This window comes from Vanessa tameamea, chromosome 20 (genome assembly GCF_037043105.1).
Source record: "Vanessa tameamea isolate UH-Manoa-2023 chromosome 20, ilVanTame1 primary haplotype, whole genome shotgun sequence".
Lineage (NCBI taxonomy): Eukaryota > Metazoa > Arthropoda > Insecta > Lepidoptera > Nymphalidae > Vanessa > Vanessa tameamea.
In genome coordinates, this window is record NC_087328.1 from 8538490 (window position 1) to 8554864 (window position 16375).

Sequence of the window (16375 nt, forward strand, 5' to 3'; positions counted from 1 at the left end):
CGTTCTAACCACTGGGCCATCTCGGCTCTTACATCATCAACATCAACATGTACGGCCTATAAATTCCCCACTGCACTCTCCCTTTGAGAAGGTTAGGAGCATATTCCACCACGCTGCTCCAATGCGGGTCGGTGGATTCACATGTGGCAGAATTTCGTTGAAATTAGACACATGCAGGTTCCCTCACGATGTTTTCCTTCGCCGCCGAGAACGTGATGAATTGTAAACACAAAAAAGCACATGAAAATTCAGTGGTTATTATCTGGGTTGGAACCCACAAACATCGGTTAAGATGTACGCGTTCTAACCACTGGGCTATCTTGGCTCTCTCTAACCACTGCGCCATCTCGGCTCAGGTATTGTGTACTTAACTTTTAGATGGCGTGTATTTAATTTCTATGTCACCTCTGTAAATTTTTATTAATTTAACTTTTCCATTGGCATGTTAACTTTCTTCTTGAGCTCGGCAAAAATTAAAAAAGATAAACTGAAAAAGAGTAAATCGATAATCGTTAAGTCAGTAAGTATTCGTTGATTTCCGTAAGAGATCAGTAATATTTAAAACATGGTATTAATTAATAAATAATTTATGCAACTGATCGTCAGAGAGTAATAATTATATATTCTTAGAATAATCTAGAATCAGAAGCAACGACAAGTCAAAATTGTTATTATGAATTAAGTAAAATCCACCATATTAAATGATTTTAATACACGCTGGGGACACAGCCAACGTCAAATTTTCTATTTTATTTGGCGGTCCCTTAAATATTATGACATATTTTAATTATGCGCCGCCATTTTAATTTTAAAAGTAATCCGCTTACGACACTACGTTGTAATACTGCGTTTGAATTATCTTTTAGTGATGTGATTGATCTTAAATTTTAATATCGATAAGAATTTTTACTTTATTGTATATATCGAAAACAAAATTTTATGACAAATTCTAAAACCATTGTTTATACGAATCTATGAATGGGATACATATCTTTATCAATTTAACTATTCAGTGACTATGTGATTAAATTTTTATATAATTAAAATATACATATTTACATAAATAGAAATTACGCTACATATTAAGTACATAATACTAAAAAAACCTCACTGGTTCGTCATGTATTATATTGGTATATTAAATACATGATACATAGCAGAAAATGTATTTATGCAAATTGCACTACATCGATATAAGAGTACATCACTAGTGACGCGGTAACTGCAATTAACACGGCCTAATCCCACCGCGACAGGTTTCTTATTAACACCATTTGTCAGACCGCGGGATTTGAAGTTATCAGCACATCTCTATTTGTAAGGGGGTTTTATAATCTATGCTTTAGGTTTAGAGGAATTATAAATTATACTTAATTAACGAAGCCAAAGAATGGTTCGGTATAGTGATGAGTTTTAGGATTTAAAATTAATCCAAATGACAAATTGTGTAACACAGATGTTAACAACAAAACAGAAATTAGAAATCAGAATTTTAAAAAGTTTTAATTTCGAACAGTTTTTAATATGAATTTGTGTATGTTTTTACATAAAAGTTTTTGATTTTCGAACGTAAAGTTGAATGGGAACGTTATTGTTCATCAAAGAAATTCTAATTTCAACGGAGAATGAAAAACTATTAAAAATAATGAAAAAACAATTAAAGAAAATTATGAATTATAATCGTCATCATTAAAGCTGGACTTCAAGGAAATTTGGCTTTGCTTTTCAACGGTATTGTCAAAGTTACCAATTATATTTTCCATTGTTTTTTTTTTATCGTTTTTCCAGTTCAGTACTAGCCGGTATATACATATGTGTATGCCACTGCTGGGCTAAAGACTCTTTTCTTTTTGAGAAGGTTCTAGAACTTATTTTAACACGCTGGTCCATTAATGGTTACTGGATATACATGTGGATAAACTTATACTTAGCTGTTTATTGTTACTAAAAAAGAATATGACAAAATAATTATGACATCCATTTTTGATTTCACCACTGATTTCACCCATTCTCAACCCAAAACATAATACAAGGGGGGTTTTTATTCATTCAGACGACTTCAATTAATTTCCTTGGATTGTAACATTTTACTATCTTAAAATATTTATTAGTGTATAATAGTCACATTTATATTTATATATGTACTAAGTATTAGTATTAGTGTGTAAATATTTGTATGTAAGTTTATGGCTGCACTGCCAACCCAGATGTTTTTAAAAAATCTCTCTCAGATTGGGTTGTCTGGAAGAGATGACTAATAAGCCATAAGTCCGCCCGTTGTACAACACATCAAATATTTGTTTATATTTTTGGTATTATTTCTATATTTTTTTTTGTGTTTAGTCCTAAGATTTCTGTATCTTATGTTTGTGTTGTACAATAAAGCATAACATAGACGGGGGATTTTATAATGATATAGTATCAACTAATTAATTATGCTAACTTAAATGGTGTTGTATATACCATAGACTTAGTGTAAGGTAGATACCGCATGTTAATTAGATAGTATAAAAACCGAGAAACCAACAAAATTACTTACCGATGGTACGAAATACCCTCACAGACTCGATTTAATACCCTGGAAGTGTTTTTACAGTTTGGTTGGTCCATGAACTACAAATACAACAATAAAAAAGTCAAAATGTATGTAAATTTTTAGTGTAATCAATTTTTAATCAAACATATTACGCATACTACTTATTTTACTAATTCAACATATTCACAAAAAATATATAGATACATTTATACGAATTTATACAAATGACGAATCCAACTTCCCTTTTCATACCAGAGTATGAATTTCGGTGTTAATTGTACTATGAAATATGCTTTCAATTTATCACGAAAACGCATCAAAAGAAACTTGTTATTTTGACTATTAACTCCTGGACAGTATCTCATCTTGCATTATATCATATTGCTGAATAACTTTGCTGAGCCATTTTCATCCTTATCCAAAATGTTATAAGGTTTTTCGTATTCACAATAGATAACAGTTCTCGTCGTTGACAAGTCAAATAAGATCACACAATGTGTTATAAATAGATATCATTAATTTTAAATGAGTTGTTTTGTTGCAGATTTAGTTTTTATTATATTGTATAAAGATACACTTAAATAAAGTTAAATACAGTTACCTACAGTTACAGTTACTTACAGTACCGACAGTTATTTTTAAAATTGTAAATTCATTTTATGTAATAACAGATATTAATTAATAATTTATTTTATTTAAAAATAAGATTAAAAATTCTCATAACAGATATACGTAAACAATAACAATTTACTACTCTGAAAGAAAAATAAAACGCCTGGCAAAATTGAATAGCAATGTTTTGTAATCTTGTGGTTTTAGTATATTATGATCGTTTTATTTTTATTGTATTCATTCGAATACAATTGTTTTTAATTTTTAATTTTTTTTTATAAACTTACAAAATAATAAAAAGTACTAAAATCTATTATAGTTTAGTATATTATAGATTATAAAAAAATATATATTGATTCACAATTTTAATTTTATACCGATAATAGAGCACTTCAGAAGAGATATTGTATGCGTATAAAATAGATAAACATACATTTACGAAAAACAAACAAGAGAAATCTCATATATAAATGCTAACACACGTTTAATTAAACAACGATAGCTCAATTGAATCATAAATCTTCGATATCACACAGTCGTTTCATTAACTCAATCACACCCGTATCTACTACATTTCTAACCCTCATTAATGCACCAGATATTAAGATAGAGCTAATCTTCACATAACTTAGGATCAACGCAGTTACGGTGACCGTTGACCATTGTCCCGTTTAATTTAAACCGAGAGTATTCAGACAATTGATAGTAGAACCCAATGCGTATTATTCGTGTGGATGTTTGCTTGCACGATATTCATCGCTGGTTTTTCAAGTGAATGGATGAAACAAAGTACCTAAATAGAGTAATGTAAATGAAATATGAATGGAACATCAGTAGAGCTGTTACATTGAATTGTGTTTGGTTCGTTTCAAAGCTACGCTGTAATGATTTTAGTAAATCCTGGCAAAGTTTAATTTGCACTACAATTTTAGAATTGTGTATCATATTGTGTTGATTTTAAAGACGAAAATCGAATGATACAGCTGTTGTTAGGAATACTTTTAAAATAGTTCGCGAATGTCGTAAGATTTTATGTTTGACGGTCTTTATGCAAAGCGGTCCTTTGGGTGGTGTTTTTGGTTTTTGATGCTATTGAAACTTGACCCCGTCAATTTAGTTATTTCCTTAATATTCCATAAAGGAATATTATGTTATTGTTCATGTTCGTTTTAATGAATCTAACTTCAGATTGTTATTGTGATAGATACTTACATTAGATTATCGAGCACAGTTAAATAAATACTGAAAGCGTTTATTTTGTAATTAGTAATTACAATACCTTTTTTAATTAATCTTGTATTTAAAAATGGTTAATGGTATGCATCTGTTCGAAATTAGCCTTTGTCATAATTTGAACAATTGCATTAAATTTGACTCATGTTATAAATGTCTGTAAGACAATAATAATAAAAATTCCTCGTCAATGACAACCAACCTTGGGAACTAAGAAACTACGTCCCTTGTTCTTAAAATAACCCTGTCTCATTCGCTCTACCAATAAGTGACAAGTGTGTAGCATCTATCTAAACGGGTTTTTATAAAACCCAACTACCAAGTTATCAATAATATAATTAATTTGTAATAATAATAATTCATAAAATAGGAATATTCGAAATATAATGAAAATAGAAAAATTATGTTAAAACTATAAAAAAGCCAACGACACGCGGTGTTCCCAGGCGGTCACCCATCCAAGTACTGAACGCGCCCGACGTTGCTTAACTTCGGTGATCGGACGAGAACCGGTGTATTCAACGTGGTATGGACGTTGGCGAAAATAAAAATAAATTTTTAAAACAGCTTGTGCTCAATGAGACCTTTTGGTCTTTCATTAAATAATAAATAAATGTATACTGAAATTAATTAAGAACAATGAAATTATAATATTAAAACATTTCACTAATAAATGTAAGATATAAACTTCAGAGTACAAAGCAAATAAAAAATACCCTAAACAAATCGTTTCCTTCTTTAAATTCCTTTGTTAATATATTATAGATTATCATTGAAAATAAATGTTTCGGACTTAATTTAATCAATGGTATCCGCGTTATGAATTACAATAGATAAGATTGGTTAATTAGGGGCAATTAAGCAAGTGATATTAGAACTAATTAGTTGCAGATAACATCGACTGATTAACAATTGTGACGCAATTGTCTATATGAGAATATTGGATGTGTATGACAGTTAATTATAAGTGCATATAGATTAGAACATGATTACATGCTGTGGAACTATTCTGTGTGTACTTTACATTCGAAACTCGACGTAGAACTCGATGCTATAAATGTCTGAAGGTGTTAAGAGACTTTGAAAGAAAAGTCGACGTTCAAACTTTTATAAAATTATTTAAAGTATTTTATGAAAAACATAAAATTAGAACTAAGGCCTTGTTCATAAGAAATACTTCCGGTATCCTAATAAGAAAATATTTATTGACAGTAAATATATTTTCTATGGCATTCATAGGCGAACGTTTAAAACGGTCATAGACATGGTGCCGTATAAAGTTGAAACCACTTTTTAGATAACCTTGGGAACTGAGATTTTATATTCCTTGTTCCTATAGTTACACTGGCTCATTAACCTTTCAAACCAGACTGAAAAATATTGAGTATTGCTGTTTCGCGGTTGATTATATGAATATGGGTGGCATCTAGCACTGCCACCAATTGACAATTAGAATTTTTTTTATGAGTACAAAATTTCATTTGAGATTTATGATTCCTTGATCCACAGCCAGTGTAAACATTCTGAATTATCCTAAGTACCTATCACAGTAGTCACGTCGACAAATAGTTGCGTGTACAAAACCAGTAAATTCTAATTATTTTCAAAGCGTCGCGTCATTATAATTAGCTATAAGATTGATGTTGTTTTAGAGTAATTTGTTGACATTAACGACGTAATGGATGTGACACTTTGTCATATTAATGTGACTTGCCGTGTAATGTGGACTAATTGTTAATTTTAATACATAATTTAGTTCAACTCAATTATAAATTCGTATAACATCTATATGCTACCACGTGACAAACCTATTACACAATTTTATTGCCACCAGAACCAATCGTTTGAGATTTCAACTCAATTAGAGTGAAACTGATTTAAAATTCAGTAGTGCGATTTATACACATATCTATTGATGAAATGAAGTAAAAAAATATAGGATGTGAAACTTGGTATATGTAAGGGACTTGAAATTATTTGCGTTACGTTATGTAGAGACGCGTTTAGATTCGACCTTGAAATATAAATTTCACAACCAAAAAGTTTCATTTAAAAAAATACATTTGATAAAAATTACTATGATGACTTAACTACTTCTAAAATGTCTCATTCATATAGATATAGACTTACATAGATTGAACTGAAAGTGAATATTAAATTGAATGGAAAATCCCCGAAAGTTTTTAAATTGTTTATCATATAACTAATTGGAAATAATCACACTCTAACGTGATTACGTTATTCGATTGTCGAAAGCAATATTAGTACTGACAATTTTCAAATTGGAAATCGTAATGTATTCACCCCTGGCAGCTTCAGATTTGGACAGATCTAGGAATGTGTAGAGATGACAATCGTATCTAATAAGGATATCCTTACATTAATGATAATAATCAACTATTGGTCGGGCTATATTTCTTGTTAGCTCTACATTATAAACTTCATTGAACCATCACAATATTTCTAAAGTTCTTAATGATATAGATCATTACAATTATTAGATGATTACCTAAACTCTTAGGAGGTTTTGAAACCTTTAAAGTTTTTTCTGTTTCAATTATTTTTTCTATTGTCAGAAATACATCTTTACTTACGTGCATTTTACTGTAGACCTTTATAGCACAGCGTTATTTAACAGTTTAATATTTTTTTATTAAATTATTAATAATATTCAAGTGTCCATAAAAGAAAAAATATTAAACTAACTCGCGTCCCTCTAACGTAACCTCATGCCTATATAAAAAAATATTTACTGACGACAGATTTAGGATAGAAGCGATACCTCAAATTTCAAATAGGGTAAGAAAAAAGATACCAATTTTGTTAGCTTATTTTGGTACGGTGGAGTGCTGGATTATGTTTCTAATTAGATTACATTTAAAAGGGAATAATATTGGGGCAAATTTTGATGGGCTGATAGTTAATATGTCTATCAAATGTGTACACATAATTATTTAATTTATACCATAAAAGAGGTTAATAATATATCAGGAAGTTTCCGTGCAAATTTTAGCATTTTTCTTCAAATTCATAAATAATATTTAATGGTAATCATAGCAAAAAATAACTAGTTTAGTATGGAGTTTGAATTGAATTTGAGCAAAAATTTGCCTTTCAACTCTCATAAATCCAATGGTTATTTCTGAGAAATAATTCCTCGTATTAATTATCTGGATTATTCACGCGTTCCTGGATGCGACGCGCCAGTCCAATGTAGTCACCCCTTTTTCGGCTAGTTGACTGAATATTAATAATCCAAGGGTAATCTTCAACGATTAATGTGTTGTGTCATACATGCGTGAATTGTATTCTAATATTCAAATTAGATTTTGCGTCGGTATTTTATATAAATTTGTACAATGCAGTTTTAATTTTTTTGAGTTATTGATATTTTTTTATTGGATTTCTTTAATATTTCTAAACCTACGTTTACACTGTAAGTATATCGTCTTTTAAGTTATGACTATCTTCAGACAGTAGGTTTATTTCCCTGTTTATTTTACGACTTACATTAACAACAGAGTAGTCTGGACTACTAAAAGTACAATCAAATAAAATATCGAAGATATATCTTCAATATTCATGAAGACATCCACGAGTTATTTGGACCGGTACGAGAGCAATATTTTTCTCAATCACCATTAGTACGTATCTGCCTGCCTACCGACCTTTACATTGCTAGCGATATCGCGGTTCTACCATTCTGTCACCCCAAAATCTTTTATCAATCCCACTTAATGTTATTCAACTTTGAATTTAATTCCTTAATCAATACGGTTCAGAACTGTTTTCATATCTGACATCAGTTCGGTCAATCATCCTTGCAGTAATTTCGCAGCAGAATGCGGAATATGTCGACACTTCACTTTTATTGTATCAAATAATAGGGGTGTTCTTATAGCCGTTATCACGTGTTTGATCTAAAATGATACTTGCTTCGTTCACTTTGAGGGGTGTATTTTCTATAGGATATGGGCGCCGAATTTCAACCGATATCAAAAATTGAATCGCTCAAATAAATACGGCTGTTAATCCAAGGTTGTGGATGGTATGCTTTGTTCGCGGTTTTATAATGCCGTTGCCATTTCAATGAAATCTTTTTGATAAAAAATCTTTAAATGGGAATACTAGTTTATCGATATTATTTTTGTTTACTTATAAATAATATTAACAAATTTTAAAAGTATATAGTTATAATCAGGGAGGTGTTATTACCAACAATATTTGATGAGTAAATTAAAATAATACTTTGTAAAAACAGTAAAATATTGTCCAGTGTTTCTAGCACCATAAACTTTTGACATCAGAATAAATCCATTTGAAATATCCTCGGCGTCTCCATAACCGTCAGATTTCACGCTCGAAAGAGAATTCGAAGACAATAAACCGGAGTAACGTACCGATAACACCAACCCATTTGAACGTTTCAAACTTGGCTTCAGATCTTGGGACATAACCATTTCCTACTCTCATATGAACATCATCCATCGCACAAAACTAGTCTGAAGTGACGTACACAATCAAAGCACAATACGTTATAAATGGCTCACATTATATCATAACAACTGCATCCCTTGCATTTAGTTGATTATTGATATCAAGATTATGATCCTTATTGCAATGACATAAGGTACTAAAATCATTTTCTGGGATGCAAAACAGTTTTGGTAAATGCCTCGGCTTCTCAACTTTGGCCCATAACCATCCCGCTGTGAAAGGTAAAGAGAAGCAATGGTTTTCGATAAATTTTGTTGCTTTATTTATAACAGTAGTTTGCGTCTCCGATGATTTGACGTTCGTTCGGTTTGGTTAGTTGGGTAAATATAAATAAAAAGCGAGTCTAGTCGAAATGAATTAATATACGATATAATTCAGTTATAAGGGATTATTGTTGCCCTTGAACTAAAATACTCTAGTTAATCAATTATTTCTTAAAATTTTAGAAAATCGAAAACTATACGTCTCCTATCAGTGAATCTTAAAGTCATTATAAACTTCTACAGTTTATAAAATCTAAAGGTTATCTTGATATTGAAAATTTGCTTTTTATGAAATACCACAGTGTGCTTAAAAAGTATTCAATTAAGTTAAATTAATAGGACAATTTAGTTGAGGCTTTTTTTTCATTGCAATAAATGGTATGATAATGAATCTACCTTATTTAAAATAACTTAAAGTATACAGTTTTAATTGTTGAACCATCTTAATTATAAAATTGTACTTTTTTTTTAATTGTAGGTAATAACTTTTTTTTTATCTATTTGTTTTATATGCGAGCCTATAAAATACAAAAAAAATAATATACTATTCTATGCTATACCAATTACAACATTAATACAAAATTGACGAACATAACGAGGTATGGTTATTGTTAATAAATGAGCTTGTTACATAAAATAGGGGGTAATTGGGTAAATTGTTCCCCGCATGCACGCTCCTGGTTTAATGGGTCAGCGTGCATTATATAGTTGTGATTATTAGGTGAATTTTAACTTCAGAAATATATTCTTTTTAATATATAGATTATTTTTTATTTCACACTTATTCTCTGATTAATTTATTTTATTATTTATAAAAAATATGTTACGTATTTAAAATGTCAAAAAGGCCAACGACACGCGGTGTTCCCAGGCGGTCACCCATCCAAGTACTGAACGCGCCCGATGTTGCTTAACTTCGGTGATCGGACGAGAACCGGTGTATTCAACGTGGTATGGACGTTGGCTGATAGCGGATTAATTTTTTTGTATATATCCCACTTCCCATTGAAATAAATGTTGCTATAGAAGTATTTAAAATTATCGCAAGGTACATTAATATATATAGGTACATTTATAGATGTTTATTATAAAATAATATGATACTAAAGTTGGTTTTACCACAAAAAATAGGTACTAACCAAACCTAGTATTTAATAGATAATATTATTATTCATATGCTTAAACAATACATTTGGCGGTTAAATATGTCCACCATTTTCTTTTCTTTATTTTAGTTAGACACGTGTCACAAATTGCTGATGTAATTTGACGACAATTTAGAATTAAATACGCAATAATATCAATAGTGTGTACAGACGAGACTGACTTTTAACGTTATATAAATAGGTATAAAAATCCTTTAAATGAATTATTGTATCTGTACCTATATCGAAACCAAAATAATTTGATCATTAATTCGAATAATTGCTTGTTTCGGACAATTGTGGTATTTGTTTATCTATGGCGTGGATTTTATTGAATAGATTGTAATGTTTTGTGTTGTATGTATCTATAATATAATAAATAATAGTTTATTCAACAATGTAATGATTAATTAAAAAATATATATATTACGTTACATAGCTCCGATACCTTATGTACATCGTTCTGCAATAATTCCAAGTTGTATACTTTAATAGAATGTAAAATACCTATAATATATTTTTAAGTCTTAAAATAAGTAAAACTTTTTACTATTTACTGATATGTTAAAGTCAGAACGGGTTACAAGTCTATTTTAGTGATGTAGGCATAATATTTCGATCAAATCATCAATTCGCTTAAATTACATAATATAATACTATAAAAAAATAGGTAACTAATGAAATGACCATTCGATTAAAAAAAAAAATGTTTAAAAAAAGAACATTGGTTAATGCGAACATTCCCCATAGGCCATGTCTCAACAAACGCATGACTTCTTATCTTCTTCGAATTTCATACAAATGAAAGAGAAAGATGTCGCATCGATACTTCATTCAACTGATTTGTTATTTCAACGAAACACTCACTGCTCCGATAGCCGTGATCGTCTAGTGGTTAGGACCCTACGTTGTGGCCGTAGTAACCCAGGTTCGAATCCTGGTCACGGCAGTGTCAATCACTGTTACGGCGGAGCTTTAATTTTGATTATTTTTTAATTATATTTTTTAGAAAAAAAAATTTGCAATAAATGTACAATCCGAAACATTAAAATAAAATGTGAGCCATTTTGTACATAATATCTAAACATATATAAATATTTTGTACGTGTGTATGTCACTGAATTACTCCATAACGGTTAGACCGATTGCGATGTCATTTTGTTTGTCTTTGCGTATGTATGGTCTATGGTTTAGGTTGAATCCGGGTGGCGCTGCGATCGGGAATAAAAAAATAATCTTATTTCATCCGGCAGAGTCGGGACGGGAATATAGGTTTTTATACAAATGCTAAAAAAAATTAAATTAACTTTGTAATCGTAAGCCATTAATATTCTAAATACCTAATACGATATATATTAGATCAATCGCTATTTAAAAATTTAATGTTGGTTATAGTAGTTGTGTGTTTCAGCAGCGCCGAGCCTGGAATTCGGAGTTACTTTCTAGCCGTGCCTCGGGAAGCGCGTAAAGCAATTGGTCTCGCTCCTAACACATTCCAGTCGTGTCGGATTGGTCGTGCCATCGGATCTGTGTTTGAGCACACACTACAATTATGAGGACTTACAGATACCATGCACTAGCGTGATAGCCTTGATATTTAAACAACCGTGGCTGAAATAATTCTGGACGACATTTTTATTATATGTAGCCACTCAAAAAGTATTTTATTAAAAAATTTACGAAAATAAATATTTAACCTATATTTGTTATAATTTCCCTTAAAAGTTTTCTTATATAAATCAACAATTTTGGTTCCAATAAGACTAACATAAAAGTTATTTTTTTAAAACTGTCGCCAATGTCCATACCACGTTGAATACACCGGTTCTCGTCCGATCACCGAAGTTAAGCAACATCGGGCGCGTTCAGTACTTGGATGGGTGACCGCCTGGGAACACCGTGTGCCGTTGGCTTTTTTAGTTCTAGCAAATTTTTATAAAATATAATTCCTGTAATTAAAAAGTTATAGTATAGTTATTACAAAGTATATTGTTTTTTAGTTTAGCTGTTTTTTGTACTGGAATTGTAAAATAAAATTGGTTTGGGTAGGAAATCATAATTGTGCAAATGTAACCAATTTTTTTTTTGCTTTTACTTCTTGGTGTTTTTGAAGACGGTCTTTATTTTTTTAAATATTTTTTTTTGTATCTCTGTTCCAGACCGTATTTATTCGTACAATTCCATTTTTAAATGAATAAAGTTTTAATAATATGCCCTGACTAATAATTAATGATAGTAATCGCTAACTTTTAGATCGAGTAAATCTTATCAGATTTCTCAAGCAAACGTGGTAAATTTGCTTCAGAGCGATATTTCAGGTCCATATCCTGGAAACACTTTTTGATCAACCTTATCTTCGTCTTCATCCAATTCGATCAGATCTATCGGTAATGTGGAACTGGGCGCCAATTTTTCTAACAAATTGTCACTATATCGTAATTGAATCCATTTTCGTATTCTGTTCATAACGGTTCAGTTGCAATTCGATCGAATTTGGATCAGAATATAATCGGGATAATATCATAATGATATAAATAAGTAACATCGGCCCTCAGTTACGATTCAGCTGAGTTTTACTTTTGTTGTATAGAAAATGTTGGACCGTTATATGTTAGTATAATTCGGACAGAAAACAAGATTCGAATACAATCCTGTAAAGTTAAATGAAAGATTGTAAAAACAATTTGTAAGTATGGCATTTTCTTGGCATTTTTCTATACAAGAATAATAAATAACCGCTTAACAACAACACTAGTCAAAACAAGTGTTTTACAAATATGAAAATGTTTGTTAAGTGCCCAATTGTTGAGCAAATTTTACACCATGCGGGTGTATTATGAGACCAATCAATCAAATTCACTTTAATTTAGATCATCTGCATACTAATTTATGCAACAGCTTATTTGAGTTCGTGAAATGTTTATTAATACGCGTGTAGATTTTTTCTTCATCTTCAAATATATGTTAACAAATACGTAGGTATATATTTGTTTATGGAGTACATAAAATCGTAATAAATAATGCAAGTATTATTTGAATTCTTATTTTATTAATTACATGATATTTAGTATGTGGTCAAATCTTGCAAGGAATTTAATATTATTTTCCACCAAACAACTGAACTTACATTTGAAATATATAGGTAACAATACAATAATATGGTACCATGGAGGTGGTCTCTCGTTGCGAGCGTGAGGCTGCGACCCATATAAAAAAGATTTCACATTTTTATAATATATTAGTAACATTTATATATAATTTTTTTAACATTAAGTACAGTATGTGTAGTGTACACAGATCTGTAATAACATATAAGTAGTATTACATTTATATTTTATATAAATATATATTATCTGTGTATTTATGTATCTGTCATCTCGAGTGACACACATCGCGGAAAGCGCGGGAAAATAAGATATATAAAAATTGGCGCGCGGTGAAGACGGTGCGTGTGCGCAAAGCGAGCTGACAGATACATACACAGATAATATATACTCATATAAAATATAAATATAATACTGTGTACACTACAGTATGTATAACGAATTTTAAGAAGCTTCCCATTCGTATTGACACTATATCATTGTCTTTTTCTAAATGTTATTACGTTCTAAACTTGACAGCATAATTTCAGTCTTTTTTCGTCAAATGCACATGATTATAAAAACAGACCACACATGTATGTGTGTATTGAGTACATATATATGCACACATGGATATAATATTCACAATGCGGGTCATTAGTGTATCATCCTTGTAATAGGAGATGGTCACTATCGCGTGCGAAACTAGTCATTTAATCAATGACAACCACGTGACGTATACATTTTTATATAATATTACTAACTATATTTGACCTTTACATATGTCGCGTCTTAGGTCATTGGTAATAAGTATATAAGCTGTAGGTACATTATTGTAATTAATTGTTTTTGAAGAAAAACTTTGGAACAGTTCATGCTACAAACTCTTTGATATGTAAGTGGAGTTTGATTCACCATAGATTTGTAAATACCGTTACGTTATAATCTAATTTGGAACATTGAAAACTGTCGAAATCTTTCATCCATCTCTTCTATCTCTGACCTGTACATACAATTTGGAATAATATATAAGTTCTTGTGACATTTATGGCTAAAGAGTAAAATACAGCAATTTTTTTGGAGAATATTTCGCCTTGCTATTTTACTGATTGTTCTATAGATGCGCTAATGAGAATATTTTAAGCTTGAACGTTAAATATATACTTAAAATGTAATTGGCTGGTATTGTAGGTGTCTGCGACTAACCTAAGTAAATCATATTATTCATAATTACTAAAATAAGATATAAGGAAACGTCGTCGAGTAATATTGATAAAAATAATGATCAGGCGCATTCAATATAAATTGTTTATAATTCATTATTTTCTTTTCATAATAATAAATTAGGTAGTTATAATATTTTTGTAATATTACAGACGAAAAGAAATGTTTAATGTTATTAAATAAAAGATCAGCGTAAGAAATATTTTAAAAAGTTAACAATAATTGTAACCTTTCAGCTATGTAAGAAAATAAAAAATTATGTTTACTTTTCCAAAAAAATAATATAGAATTAAAACCTGTTAAATTTTATTTTGTAAATTAAAAAAATGTAAAAAGGCCAACGACACGCGGTGTTCCCAGGCGGTCACCCATCCAAGTACTGAACGCGCCCGATGTTGCTTAACTTCGGTGATCGGACGAGAACCGGTGTATTCAACGTGGTATGGACGTTGGCTGACATAAAATCAAATTTTAAAAATATATTTCGCTTACCACACAATTAACTACTATATAAATGTTGAAAATTTGCATACATATAATGAAACTTTGGAATAATCTTATTTAATTATTTAGAATATTTAAACTAAAATGAAATCAAGAAAAATCACTTACTTTTTGACTGTTTGTTTAGAAAAATTTACTACACTTAAATTCCAACAAAAGTCATATAGCAAATATATTAAAATACAACATTATATGTAGGTATTTTTTAAAATAAAAAAAGACCTTTGTTTTAAAATTAACTATAAAACTTGAGTAATTAACATAAAATCTCTTTGCATTTGGGTAAGGTTTCAAATTCCAGTTTTAATCTTTTCTTTTAACGAACTGATGCTCGAATACCGTTAATTAATGGTGACTTAACCCTTCAACTGCGAGTCTAAATAAATCACAAGCCGGAAAAGGCTCTCAAACTTTTGGTTGTCACATTTTGTAATTTGCATGTTTTTAAATAATTACTAACGCCATCAATAACATTTAAATATAATAATAATTGCTATATTTTCTGTTTGTTTATTACTATTCGTAAAATGTGGAAAATATTTTACAATATTTGTCATTGTTATATTTGGAACTATTCGATATATATTATAAATAAAATATATGTATATAATAAATATAATTCCTTTTTTTTCATATCCATAAAAAAAATATTATGAATCAATTTTTTTTAGGTAATGTATTTCATCGCAATGTTACAAGGCTTTTGTAAAGTTAGCTAACTTTCTTGTAATTAATAAATTTTATATATTTTTTTACATTATTAAGAAGTTGTAACTATTAATTTTCTAAATATTTTTAATAGCTTTGGTATTTCGTTTTTATAAAAATGTAAACTTTGAGCAGCACAATTATATACGACCCTCCATCATGCCACTGATTCATCTTAACCCGTCACCGCTGATGGATCAAGATATTAATACCCAGTGCGTGGCGAATTTGACCAGCGTTAACCCTTTCTATGCATATTAATTGTATCAGCTTAATGCTTGGAACGCTGCTTTATTTCTGTATCTGTATATAAAGTATAGTCCAAAGTGTAATATTAAAAAAAAAAACAATAATGTTCATACTTAAATGAGCTATCCTCTATAGGAGATGAACATATGTTCATCAATAGTTCACTACCAGTAGTCCTATTCAAATATAATTTTAGGTACAGGTAGGTTTGGTGTATCGTGAACTTTGTTTAATGAAAATGTAACATAAGTAAAAAAAAAGAAAACTAAAATGTACAATAAAAATCAAGTGTCGTACATTACCCGTCACTGTCAAAACTCA

General features: G+C 30.0%; 5 non-coding genes across 5 annotated transcripts; 2 read left to right on the plus strand and 3 right to left on the minus strand.

The window, feature by feature from the left end:
- Positions 1-4802: 4802 nt before the first annotated feature.
- On the minus strand, positions 4803-4921 carry LOC113401722 (5S ribosomal RNA). Its single transcript, XR_003369161.1, has one exon. It is a non-coding gene; the product is annotated as a 5S ribosomal RNA (ribosomal RNA).
- Positions 4922-9987: 5066 nt separating this feature from the next.
- On the minus strand, positions 9988-10106 carry LOC113401727 (5S ribosomal RNA). Its single transcript, XR_003369166.1, has one exon. It is a non-coding gene; the product is annotated as a 5S ribosomal RNA (ribosomal RNA).
- Positions 10107-11163: 1057 nt separating this feature from the next.
- Trnah-gug (transfer RNA histidin (anticodon GUG)) lies at positions 11164-11235 on the plus strand. The gene has a single exon. It is a non-coding gene; the product is annotated as a tRNA-His (tRNA).
- An 845-nt stretch (positions 11236-12080) lies between these two features.
- Positions 12081-12199, plus strand: LOC113401726 (5S ribosomal RNA). Its single transcript, XR_003369165.2, has one exon. It is a non-coding gene; the product is annotated as a 5S ribosomal RNA (ribosomal RNA).
- A 2729-nt stretch (positions 12200-14928) lies between these two features.
- LOC113401728 (5S ribosomal RNA) lies at positions 14929-15047 on the minus strand. Its single transcript, XR_003369167.2, has one exon. It is a non-coding gene; the product is annotated as a 5S ribosomal RNA (ribosomal RNA).
- Positions 15048-16375: the final 1328 nt, after the last annotated feature.